General features: G+C 35.1%; 1 long non-coding RNA gene across 1 annotated transcript in view; it reads left to right on the forward strand.

Annotated features, from left to right (window-relative positions):
• The window catches only part of LOC141339345 (uncharacterized), a 299,598-nt gene extending 287,652 nt beyond the window's left edge, over positions 1–11,946 (forward strand). The window contains exon 2 of the long non-coding RNA XR_012355950.1: positions 11,668–11,946. This is a non-coding gene — a long non-coding RNA (uncharacterized lncRNA). The remainder of the gene's footprint in view (positions 1–11,667) is intronic.
• Positions 11,947–12,847: the final 901 nt, after the last annotated feature.

Below are 12,847 nucleotides of genomic sequence, written 5' to 3' on the forward strand. Positions count from 1 at the left end.
ACACTAAACCTCATTAATACGACCATCAGCTGCATATGAGGACATTCAGACAGTTTATTACCATGACATAGCCTCAAGAAAAAGAAATGGGCAACACAAATGTGACCCTGGACCACAAAACCAGTCATAAGGTTAAATTTGACAAAACTGAGATTTATACATCATATGAAAGCTCAATAAATAATCTTTCTATTGATGTATGGTTTGTTAGGATAGGACAATATTTGGCTGAGATACATCTATTTGAAATCAGAAATCTGAGGATGCAAAAAAATCAAAAAGACTGAGAAAATCACCTTTAAAGTTGTCCAAATTAGGTTCTTAACAATGCATATTACAAATCAAAAATTACATTTTGATATGTTTACAGTAGGAATTTTACAAAAAATTTTCATGGAACATGAACTTTACTTAATTTCTTAATGATTTTTGGCATAAAAGAAAAATCAAAAATTTTGACCCATGCAATGTATTTTTGGCTATTGCTACAAACATACCCCAGCGACTTAAGACTGGTTTTGTGCTCCAGGGTCACAAATAAAAAAAACATTAAATTCTACTAAATGTATACATATTGATTTTCCAGATTAAAAATAAAAATGAAGACCTATTGCTTGTGAAAACTGCACCAAAACAAAAACACTGTGCAGGCACTTGTTTGTATTGTATGTTTGATGGAAAGTCATTTGAATATAATATTGATAATTAACCCTTGTGCGTAAAAAAAAAAAAGTTACACGTAGGTGCAAAATGGACAAAAATGTCCAAAAACAGTCATAAAAATATGATTTATTAATAGTTTTTTTTTTTCCACTTTCACTGATGTGATTTTTAAACCAGCATCTGTTCTATCCATAGATACCAAACATTCATTAATTTTCAGAATTGTAACCCTTTAAATGCTGGTTTGTTTACATAATGCCGCAGGTGTTTTTTTATGAAAAAAATGAAAAATAGTAGTAATTTCCACATACTAAATGATGAGCAGATTTTTCTTTGCTTATTAGCTTCTTGGGTGTGTCAGTGAAGAACAACATTCATTTTGAGGCATTTTTTATTTTTTTCAGATTAAAAAAAAAAAAAAAAAAAAAAAAACTAACACAGGTCCATAATGAACAAAAAATGTCCATGTCAAAAAACTGTCATGGAAAGTTATATATTAATATTTTTTTCCACTTTCTCTGACTGTTGTTTTTTATCAGCATCTCTTCTATTCATAACTACCAAACATTCATTCATTTTTAGAATTGTAATGCTTTAAAAGCTGGTTTCTTCCCATAATGCTGTCTGTCAGTGGGCAACACTAGCTCCAGAGCTTCCTCTGCTGAGTAACGGCTCTTCACCTTGCAACCAATGAAATGACCAAGCCCTCAAGGTCTGTGTACGTTTTATTCATTTCATTTTCAAATTGAAATGAAATAAGCAGAAATAAGAAAAAGTCTCATTTATTCGTTTTTTCATTTGTTCAGAAAACGAAAAAACGAGATTTTGGCTCGATTTTTCGTTTTTTTGGTTCACGGGCAGAAAACGAATAAACGACTTCAAAATTCGTTTTCCACATGTGGGCGGTCACGAGACGCCCCTTTACGCCGATTGGTCAACCAAATCTGGACCGGTGACACCATCCATTGTTCGTTCAACAAAATAAAAGACCATTATTTATTTATTTTCATTCTTTATTTTCATTCTAATTGCAGTCTTTAAAACTACGAACACACAAGGGAAATAGCATTAATTGCATCAAAATATAATAAAATAAGACACTTAAAAATAATAAAATAGAAAAAGCAATAAGAAAATCACATGTACATATGTGTACAAATAGTTTTTTTTTTTTTTCAAACAAAACATTAAGCTTTCAAATAATTTAAAGCATGTGTCGCGTTGTTTATTGTAAGATGAAAAATATGATTTTTTTTTTCAACAAAATTATGGCTTTTTTCTGTTCAACCTAACTCGTTTTACAGAAATATTAGTTTCATAGCTTAATCTGCACCCCGCATGTTTTATTTCACTGTATGGTTTATAATCTGAGTATCTGCGGTACAGACAGCGCAAAGAAGAACAGATCAGTGTTCAGTCAAGTGTAAATGCACAGCAGTCATAACTTTTCTTTTAGACATTATGCTCAGTTTTGGACAAGCGATGGTAAGTGCAAATACTGTAATGCAAATCGACTGAAGGTACCGAGGGTGGAGAATTTAATTTTTACTGCACATATATCAGCCACAGAAACGTTTCATTTAGCCAGGATTTAAGTGTGCACAGCCTTGATGCTTAAGTAAAATAAAAATAAAGCTTAGGCTTGGAAAGCCGGTGTTTCATGGTGTTTGGCCATCCACCGATTAAATTAATTTTCCATCCCCCACCTTTCGTTTTTTATATAAATCTTATAAAGAAATATTTTTATACAAATATCAATGTAGTTATACAATTGTCCGCTTTATACAGCACGAGCAACAGCGCAAGAGACGAGTGATTCAGCGAGATGATTGACACAACCATTGATTTAAATAGATAGATAGATAGATAGATAGATAGATAGATAGATAGATAGATAGATATATAGATAGATAGATAGATAGATAGATAGATAGATAGATAGATAGATAGATAGATAGATAGATAGATAGATAGATAGAGCTCTATACAGTTATCTGGTGAGCACATTATTGGCTTAATTAAATTTGGTTGTCAAGTATTTTTTTTTATTGTAGATTAAAAAAATTACTAAATTGGTGATCCAGTGTAAATATATAATACAGTATAAAATGACTTTTTTTTTAAACTCTAGCCTAATATTTTATTTCCCTGGGCACATCTGTGCACATTTAACTTAAATCTCAGCAAAATAAAACGTTCCTGTGGCTATATTGGTATATGTATATTACCTACCGGCACCTATATATTTTTCTTATTTAGCCTAACAAAAGTTCACTTTGCGCTCTTGTGCTTCTGCCTCCGCTGTGGTCCTGTCAATCATCTCGCTATGAAGCAGACGATTGTCTGTTGTCCCGCTGAATTACCTTGATATTATTTCTATAAAAATTTTTTAATAAAGAACGACGGTGGGGCGGTGGACAAGTAATTTAATCGTTAACACCGTACACCGAACACAGCCGAACAACGTGAAAAGCGACTTTTTAAAGCATTATTTTTTTTATCTAGCTGATATCAACATTTTACTTAAGCATCAAGGCTTATCACTTATAATAACTGAAATGAAACGTTTCTGTGGCTGATATACAGTGCAGTAAAAATTAAATTCTCCACCATCGGTACCTTCAGCCGATTTACATTACAGTATTTGCGCTCACCATTGCTTGTCCAAAACTGAGCATAATGTCTAAAAGAAAAGTTATGACTGCTGGGCATTTACACTTGACTGAACACTGATATTTGCGCTGTCTGTACCGCAGATACTCAGATTTAAAATCATTCAGCAAAATAAAACATGCTGGATGCTGATTAATATTTGTGAAATGAGTTAGGTTGAACAGAAGAAAGCCCAGTCAGAGGACTATCTTCTTGTTGACTCTCATTTCAATAGAAACAGCCAGGTATGCAATGGTTAAAAGAATCAAGAAATAACTCGACACAAGCTGCAAATTATTTTAAAGCCGTAAATCTATTGTTTGAATAATTTGTAACTATTTGTACTTCTTGTGTACATGTGATTTTCTAATTGCTTTTCCAATTTTATTATTATTGTAATATTTTTAGTTATATTGTATTATATTTTGATGTAATTAATGTTATTGCATTTGTATGTTTGTTGTTTTAAAGACTGCAAAAGAATGAAAATAAATAAATAATGGTCTTTTATTTTGTTGAACGAACAATGGATGGTGTCACCGGTCCAGATTTGGTTGACCAATCAGCGTAAAGGGGCGTCTCGTTAACGCCCACATGTGGAAAACTAATTTTGAAGTCGTTTATCCGTTTTCTACCCGTGAACCAAAAAAACGAAAAATCGAGCCAAAATCTCGTTTTTCTGCTTATTTCGTTTCGATTTGAAAATGAAATGAATAAAACGTACACGGACCCCTCAAGCACCAAATATATATATAGGTTTGGCTGTGCAAACACTCAAACTTTGAATAAAATCTACTAGACTACACAATCAGCGTTTTCTTGTGGTGAAAACAAAAACATGTGTTTAGGGGCTTCTGAACTTCTACATCAAATTCAAGCTCACCTTTTATCTCTGTACAAAAACAATAACAAATGAAAAAGTGCAATCAAGGATTAAGATGTGTGTTTGGGTGAAAAATAAAAATCCTCAAAGCTCATTAACCTTCTTTGATCATATTCCTAGTTTTCTCATGACCCTATGACCCTGCCAAGGGTGAGACTCATAGACATGGAGTGGGATTTTTGATTGCCAGTACAATATCATTTCTTTCAAACATATTACACCCATAAAATATTCAGTAAACACATGCAAACCACACTCTGACATCCTTACCAACATACCCACACACTGTAAAAAGTGATTTGTTAATCTTACTTAATTACATTGTGCAAACTCGTTGCCTTAATTCAATTAAGTAATGTTAACTTAACTTTATTGAGTGTAATTTAAGTATTATCTACTAATATAGTTAAAGTATTCCGTACTCACTTTGATTTAAATTAGCTTAAGTCATTTAAGTTTTGTTAACTTAATTGAATCTGTAATCTGAGCAACATTGAGGGCAACTATGCTAATTAGAATTACTGACTCCCAGAATGCATTGGGGCATGAATAAATTATGCAATTGCTTTGTTTTACTGTTGTTTTTGTATTTTCCGATTTTATTTGCTTTTATTTAATTTGAGTTTTATTTGTCTTGTGTCAGTACTCAGTAGCACAATAAAAAGAGCAAATAAAATTTATATTGTTACAATTTATAAAAATAAATGATATGGAATTGTTACCATTGTTGCGTTTAGTGTGCTGAATGTTAAAACCTGTGTCTGACTCAAGTGGGGCTGATTGCAAAATATTGCCACAAAAAGTAAAGGATTATACAGTAACAACCCCATTTACAGCTTCACATGGTGATTATTATAAAACTGTAGATTATTAATGATCAACATCAAAAGTACATTAGCTAATGATTTATTTCTAAATTAGATCACCTTTTTAAAGCAATCTTATTATTTATTTCTCTTTCTTTGAAACCAAATAACTTTGACTTCATGTTGCATGAACAGAAAGAGAATTATAAACATTTTAATGAAGTCCCAAGTGCCCAACTAAAGGGATCACTAGCCACTATAATGGTGAGATCAAACAAAAATATTTTTGGAAAATTAACATCAATTTATGAAGTCAGCTCTCTCTAATTTTTCAGTTGTTTTGACAATTTAACATTCAAGACGACTTTGGGGAATGACTGAATGCAACTAGAAAAAAATTACTTCCAAAGTGGAGGAAATTAGTAAAAAGTCTATTAGGCTAAGAATTGCCCCGCCTCCTTTTTCTTTTCTTCTTCTGTTGTTACGTCGCAACAAATTAGCGCACTGCTGCCTCTCACTGTTGTGTTAATGTCATTGGTTCCTTTGTAGTTACTTAATTATTTTAAGTAAGTGTCACTCAAAGCAGTAAGTAAATTGTTTTACTTGCATTGAAAGTAGCTGTAATTTAATACAACCTAGTAAGTATAGCAACTAAGTAAAGATAACTAAGTAAATCTAAGTAAGGTAAACTATTGGATTTTACAGTGCACAATTATAGCTGCATTATATTTCCTATTGACTCTATAATAGACAGAAAACATGAATAAAGCGAGTATTTCTTTTATATGCCAAATTAAAGAAAATGGCACAGTCTAGTAAAAATTGTAAAAATGTAAAATCTGAAGCCTTGCCCATAGAATGAATGCATTTGAGCTATTTTATAGTCAAATGGCCCTGGGTAAAAAAAAAATGCAGTTTTAATGGGTTTCAATGTGTACATATTTGTTCTTAAGGTATTTTTGAGTATTTTTTTGTACAGAGGGTAAAATAGATGTTTTGAAAGAAATGAGGGTGAAATATTACAATTTCAATAAAATTACACACCTGAGCCAAGATTTATGCAGTTGGCATTAACACAGAAAAACTAAACTGAACTGGACAAAAAATGTCCATAAGGTCGCACAATGGTTAAGGTAATAGTTAATAATAATTATTCACAATATCAAGAGCAGTTAACAGTGTAATCTCTCCTGGTCCATTTACCTCAGTCTATCCGACTATATGTGTGCATACACAGGCAGCTTTTGAGAAGATGTATTTAATATTTTGTGATTTACTGCCCTCTTGTGGTGTGAAGGTGCATTTCATAGTTCATTATTTCAATATGATCTCTGCTTCAGCTACAAATATTTACTTCTACTGTCTTTAGTTAATGTGTTTCTCAGTATAAATGAGATTAAAAATGCTCACGAATATGCTCTCATTGTCTCAAATTTAATGTTTAACAAAAAAGCAAAATGAGATTGTTATTTAACTTAAGACTGGTTTTGTGCTCCAGGGTCACAGATGTTAATATGTTGAATCCCTCTCAGGTTTCCCTCTACAGTATTTTGACAGTATATGTCAAAGTGACATGCCATCTGTGCTGTCTCAATTCAGACTTTTTTTTAACCAGATGCCGATCCGATGAAGTGAAACATACTTAATGCCCAACTATACTTGGCCCATGTGATTTAAAAAACAGCTTTAAACAGTGTAACTTAATGAATCATGGAAATATATTTAGCTTAAACAAATACATTTCCGAACTTAAAATACATTTTTGGTTAAAGCCAAATTTTGTAATAGCTTAAGAAAACCTTTTACATCAAGAAAATAATGTCATATCTGCCATTCACAAACTACAAAACATGCCAGCTATGAAGTGGAGGATTTCATTTTTATTCAAGTCAATTTAAGTCACAGAAAAGAACATTTTGCATTGCAGCACTGTTCCAGCATACATGTTGGTCCATAGAAACACTGCTAGAAGTCGTAAAATTAGTAAAACCCCTGAAAATGATTTGTATGGAACACCTTTTAATATACAATCTAATGACATTTTTACCAAAACATGTTGATGAACAATGTCAAATATATACTGTAACTTTTTTTTTTTGTTGTTGTTGCATTTAATCCATTAGGACAGACAGATATGAATAGAAAGCAAGAAAGTGAAGTGGTGGAGTGAGAGGGATGTGATTGAGTCAGGACTTCAATGAGTTAATATGTACTTAAGAGTATCAAGTAAACATATTAAAAAAGAATGGTCAAACAATTGTCTGCAACTTAGTAATAAGTTGTACTATTCTTGCTAACAATCCTAGAGAGATACTTTGTGTGCTAAAATATTATAATCATGATCCGTCAGTGTTGTATATTAGTGGAGCAAGCGAACATGCAAACATGCAAAAAAAGACAAGGCAAAATAAATCAACACACAAAAACGTCAGTACAGGGCAACTGATGTGAAGATATATATCATTTGCAAATCAAAACTAAGCTTTGTCTAATATGAGTGATTGGGTAAGAGAACAGAAGTACTTCCTCCAGGATCTAATTCTGATTTCTTCCGTGTCTGAGAAGAGCAGAGAACTTCCACATTTCGATGCACTGTGACAGCAGAATGTCTTCAGGGAAGAACTGGTCCACCTCAGGAGGAACGTCCAGACCCTTACGCTCCATGTAGCCCTCAAGCGTTTCTTTCAGACTGGAGGACAGACAGAAATCAATCAGTTTATGATGCATTTCCATTGAGAACACATAGTGAGAACATATGTTTGACATGAGGCAGTACAAACGCAGGCTGGCAGTGGGGCTCAGAGGAGGATCAGTTCCACATAGCCAGTCAGAAATTACATTAAATAATTTACATAATTTAATGAGCATTGAGTACACAAAAATGGTTTAATTCCAAAACAGGCATGGCTGAAAATACGATTAACTTTCAGTTCACTAAGTGAGTCACTCTGATGAATTCATGGAATTCGTTTAGTGAAGGATTCATCAGACTGATTCAAAGCAGCAACTTGATGGAAAATAATGAACAAGCTACACTATAAATAGATTTCACCAGTTTCAATGTAAAAACCTAAGTTCAGCAGCTGCCTTAAAATGTTAAGTTAAATCAACTTAAAACTACAAGTTATTTCAACTCATAGTAAAATGTGTTAAAATGACTTAACATTTTAAGTTAAATCCAAAGTTGAAAGTGGTGACAACGTTTTACAGTAAGTTTACAATGAGCTTTTTAGAACTCTTGACAGAGGTGGTCAGATCAGAAATACAAACACCTCACTTGTTCTGCAGGAATCACATCACCCAGTGAGATCACTGTCAGATCCAATTGTGGACTGGGAAGTGATCAATGCTGTATTCAAAGCAGCAATTTTGCTTACCCCCAGTCAGGCCTGAAAGTGTCTGTGTCTTTTGGTTTCTTCAGAACTAAAAGCAGAAATTCGTGAATCTCCAACAGGAAGGCACCAGCGCTGGACTTAGTCAAAAAACTAGTGAGCTGGCTCTTGTGTTCCTCCTGCAGAGGATGTTTGTACTCCTCACTGATGTCTTTAAAAGGGTCCTGAAGAGCAGATGAACAGTGTCATGATCATAGACAAGCTGAACACTGAATACTGTGTTTACTGTGTTGAGTGTCTCACCCCCTTCAGGCGGAGCAGATAATCCCTCTTGATTTAAGACTTTTCAGATATTTTGGCTGGAAACGAGACAAAACATCTAAGTAAGAAAAGCCTTTTTTGCAGTGTGAAGACTGCTTTTCATCATGGACAGTTGGATTTCTAATACTTAAAATATATAAAACATATTTTATCAGTGAAGTGAATGGTCCATCTTTAAAAAGGTCAGAGGCTTTAGGCAAAACCGCCGTGTTTTAGAAATTCAGTCAGCCAAGGAGTAAAATGTAAATAGTTATCTGCCTTGATACCCGTTTAGTTTGTTTAGGTTTTTCTATCACTTTTTAATATTTGATGTTTTCTTTCCTTAAAGTGTTCCATTTGTTTGTTCGTATATAGTTTTTTTTTTTAAACAATGGTAACTGTTTGTCAAGAAGAATTGTAACACCGCTCTCTTTTTAGGATGTTACTCTGAGGGGTTCAACAGATTTTTGACTTGTACTGATATAAACCACACCTCACAAAACAAATGCTCTTTAAACCCAATTTAATTTCCTCACAAGTGCTTATAACACACCACAAAAAAAAAAAAAAAAACAAGTTCATGAATAAACTCTTAGCAATTTCAACAGTCTTTGTCTCTTAAATGAGTCAATGAAAGGATGATCGAACTTATCGCTTTGATGTCCAGTCTTTGAGATGAAATGACAAAGATGAAGTATTGAGAGATTCACTTCCAAAGGAAATTTGAGAGCGACGCAATGCAATTATCCATAGTACGAGACTAGTCCGTGATCAACAGCGTTCGGCGAGTCATCTTCAGCGCTGCGTTGGTTAAAAGTGCCATAACCTTGTAACCTGCGCCAACCGCACATGATTTCCTATTCCCTTCGTATCCAAATCTCGTTCGTATAAAGCAGTGGTTCTCAATCCTGGTCCTGGGGGACCCCTGCTCTGCACATTTTGCATGTCTTCCTTATTTAACACACCTGATTGAGATCTTCAGCTTGTTAGTTCAGTTCATGGATCTCTCTCCTAATGAGCTGATGATCTCAATCAGGTGTGTTTAATAAGGGAGACATGCAAAATGTGTAGAGCAGGGGTCCCCCAGGACCAGGATTGAGAACCACTGGTATAAAGAACACACAGATGGTACGACACTAAAAAGTCCTTTCTACAAAGAAAGCAAAATGGCTGACATCAATACACTTTTATACAAATACGATATGAAAATGACAAGACATTCCTTACTCACAGTTGAGCGTAAACTCAAGAGTTCTCAACAACGGACTTGAAAGAGCCGACAGGTAGTACTAGAAAAGGTAGTATCCTCACAATTATGCTCCTTCTTAGAGAAAAATGGTATCTGCGAGGATTTCCAGTCAGGTTTTAGACCATATCATAGTACTGAGACTGCTTTAATTAGAGTAACAAATGACCTGCTCTTGTCAACCGATCGTGGTTGCATCTCTCTATTAGTGCTACTGGATCTTAGTGCCGCATTTGATACTATTGACCACAACATTCTTTTAAATAGACTTGAAAATTATGTAGGCATTAGTGGTAGTGCACTGGCATGGTTCGAATCGTACTTATCAGACCGTCATCAGTTTGTCGCAATAAACGAAGAGGTATCATTTAAATCGCAAGTGCAGTATGGAGTACCTCAAGGCTCAGTACTAGGGCCATTACTTTTTACGCTTTACATGTTACCCTTGGGAGATATCATCAGGAAACATGGTGTTAGCTTTCATTGTTACGCTGATGATACTCAGCTCTATATTTCTTCGCAGCCCGGCAAAACATATCCATTCGAAAAACTAACAGAATGCATAGCTGATATTAAAAACTGGATGGCGAATAACTTCTAACTGTTAAATTCTGAAAAAACAGAGGTATTAATTATTGGACCTAAAACCTCCACAAGTAATGCCCTAAAACACAGTCTAATACTAGATGGCTGCTCTGTAAATTCGTCATCATCAGTTAGGAACCTAGGCGTCCTATTCGATAGCAATCTCTCCTTTGAAAGCCACATTTCTAGCATCTGCAAAACCGCATTTTTCCATCTTAAAAATATATCGAAATTACGACCTATGCTATCAATGTCAAATGCTGAAACATTAATTCATGCGTTCATGACCTCAAGGATAGATTATTGTAATGCTTTATTGGGTGGTTGTTCTGCACGCTTAATAAACAAACTCCAGCTGGTCCAAAATGCAGCAGCTAGAGTTCTTACTAGAACCAGAAAGTATGACCATATTAGCCCGGTTCTGTCAGCACTGCATTGGCTCCCTATTAAACATCGTATAGATTTTAAAATCTTGCTAATAACTTATAAAGCCCTCAATGGTTTAGCTCCTCAGTACTTGAACGAGCTCCTATCGTATTATCGTCCTTCACGTCCGCTGCGTTCTCAAAATTCTGGCAAATTGATAATACCTAGAATATCAAAATCAACTGCCGGCGGCAGATCATTTTCTTATCTAGCGCCTAAACTCTGGAACAATCTACCTAACACTGTTCGGGAGGCAGACACACTCTGTCAGTTTAAATCTAGATTAAAGACACATCTCTTTAACCTGGCTTACACATAAAATCATTAACACATTTCTATAATTCAAATCCGTTAAAGGATTGTTAGGCTGCATTAATTAGGTCAACCGGAACCGAAAACACCTCCCATAACACCTGATGCACTCGTTGCATCGTAAAAAGAATGGCATCTACGCTAATATTAGTCTGTTTCATTCTTATTCCGAGGTCACCGTAGCCACCAGACCCAGCCTGTATCCGGATCAGATGGTCACTCCAGTCCCCCGGATCCAGTCCGTACCCAGCTTAGATCATGGATCACCACCTAGAGATGACTTCAATAGCCGTGGATGTCAACCAGATGAGCTCCAAGGCGGATCATCAATGAAGACCTCGCCAACCTTGACGGCCATCGGCACTACACCATGGGATCCTGATGAGTTCTCTACAATCGGACATTGGTACAAACTGTTGTTTGGTCTGGCCAGAGGAGAACTGGTCCCCCGACTGAGCCAAGGTTTTTTTCTCCATTTCTGTCACCTGTGGAGTTTTGGTTCCTTGCCGCTGTCGCCTCTGGCTTGCTTAGTTGGGGACATTTTCCAGCGATATCGTATACTATTTGAACTGAACTGACGATGATATCACTGAATTCATTGATGAACTGCCTTTAACTGAAAATTGATTGTTACAATAATGCGTTACTTACACACTATTGTGCTGTTTAAATACTGTGCAGTTGCTTTGACACAATCTGTATTGTAAAAGGCGCTATATAAATAAAGGTGACTTGACTTGACTTGACTAGCGCGAGTTCACCACAATGGCAATGGTTTCCCTCTACCAAACGAACTACTTACTCTATGGTAGCTGAGCCTTTATCTTTGATTACCTCAAGGCCATAGCGCCCTCAAGCTGCTCCTAGAGGCATTACAGGCCACCCTTAGACGAACCCATAGAAGATGAACAAAATAACAGTGCAAAATACAATAAACAACCCGTAACGTTTTTTTTTTTCCCGTTACAGAATAAAAATATAATTCTGTGTTTCACAGTGGTTACCTTCTTTGCCATTCATCCTTCATCGAACATCCAGATCTTCAGTCGTGTCACTTTGAAGATTAACTAATGCCTTCTGGGTTTGGAAAGACATAATTGGTGACCATTTTCATTTTGCCTATGTTCTGTGCATTTTGTTTCTTTTTGACCCATGAAACATGCCAAGGTGTCAGAACCCGGATAGCTACTTCACTATTGGTTTTCTTTGAGATTTTCTCATGTGTACCTACAAACCGAGGTTTTTGATATCAATGCACCACTCTACAGGGGCGGATTGGCCATCTTTTTTTTAATATGCATTGTTTTTACATGCAGGCAGCTTTTATCTCTTGCAAGATGTGAATATTATGATATTGATGATGATGATGATGATAATAATAGTAACAATAATAAATGTTAAGCATTTGGCCCAATCGGCGACAGATAATATGCCGTCATACTCCATAGAACTCTATGTAAAAACTAAGCTTTTTTTTTTGCGAAGGCCTATCTAAAGGGTTAATGGGGCCAACTGATAATCAACAGTAAAATTTACTAATTTTACCTCTTCCCAACAGGGAAAACCACAAACAATCAAGAATTCATCATTATATGGTGCCATCAAAAAATGTGGTTATAATGGAAGTCAATGGGGCAAAAAC

This window comes from Garra rufa, chromosome 1, assembly GCF_049309525.1.
Source record: "Garra rufa chromosome 1, GarRuf1.0, whole genome shotgun sequence".
Lineage (NCBI taxonomy): Eukaryota > Metazoa > Chordata > Actinopteri > Cypriniformes > Cyprinidae > Garra > Garra rufa.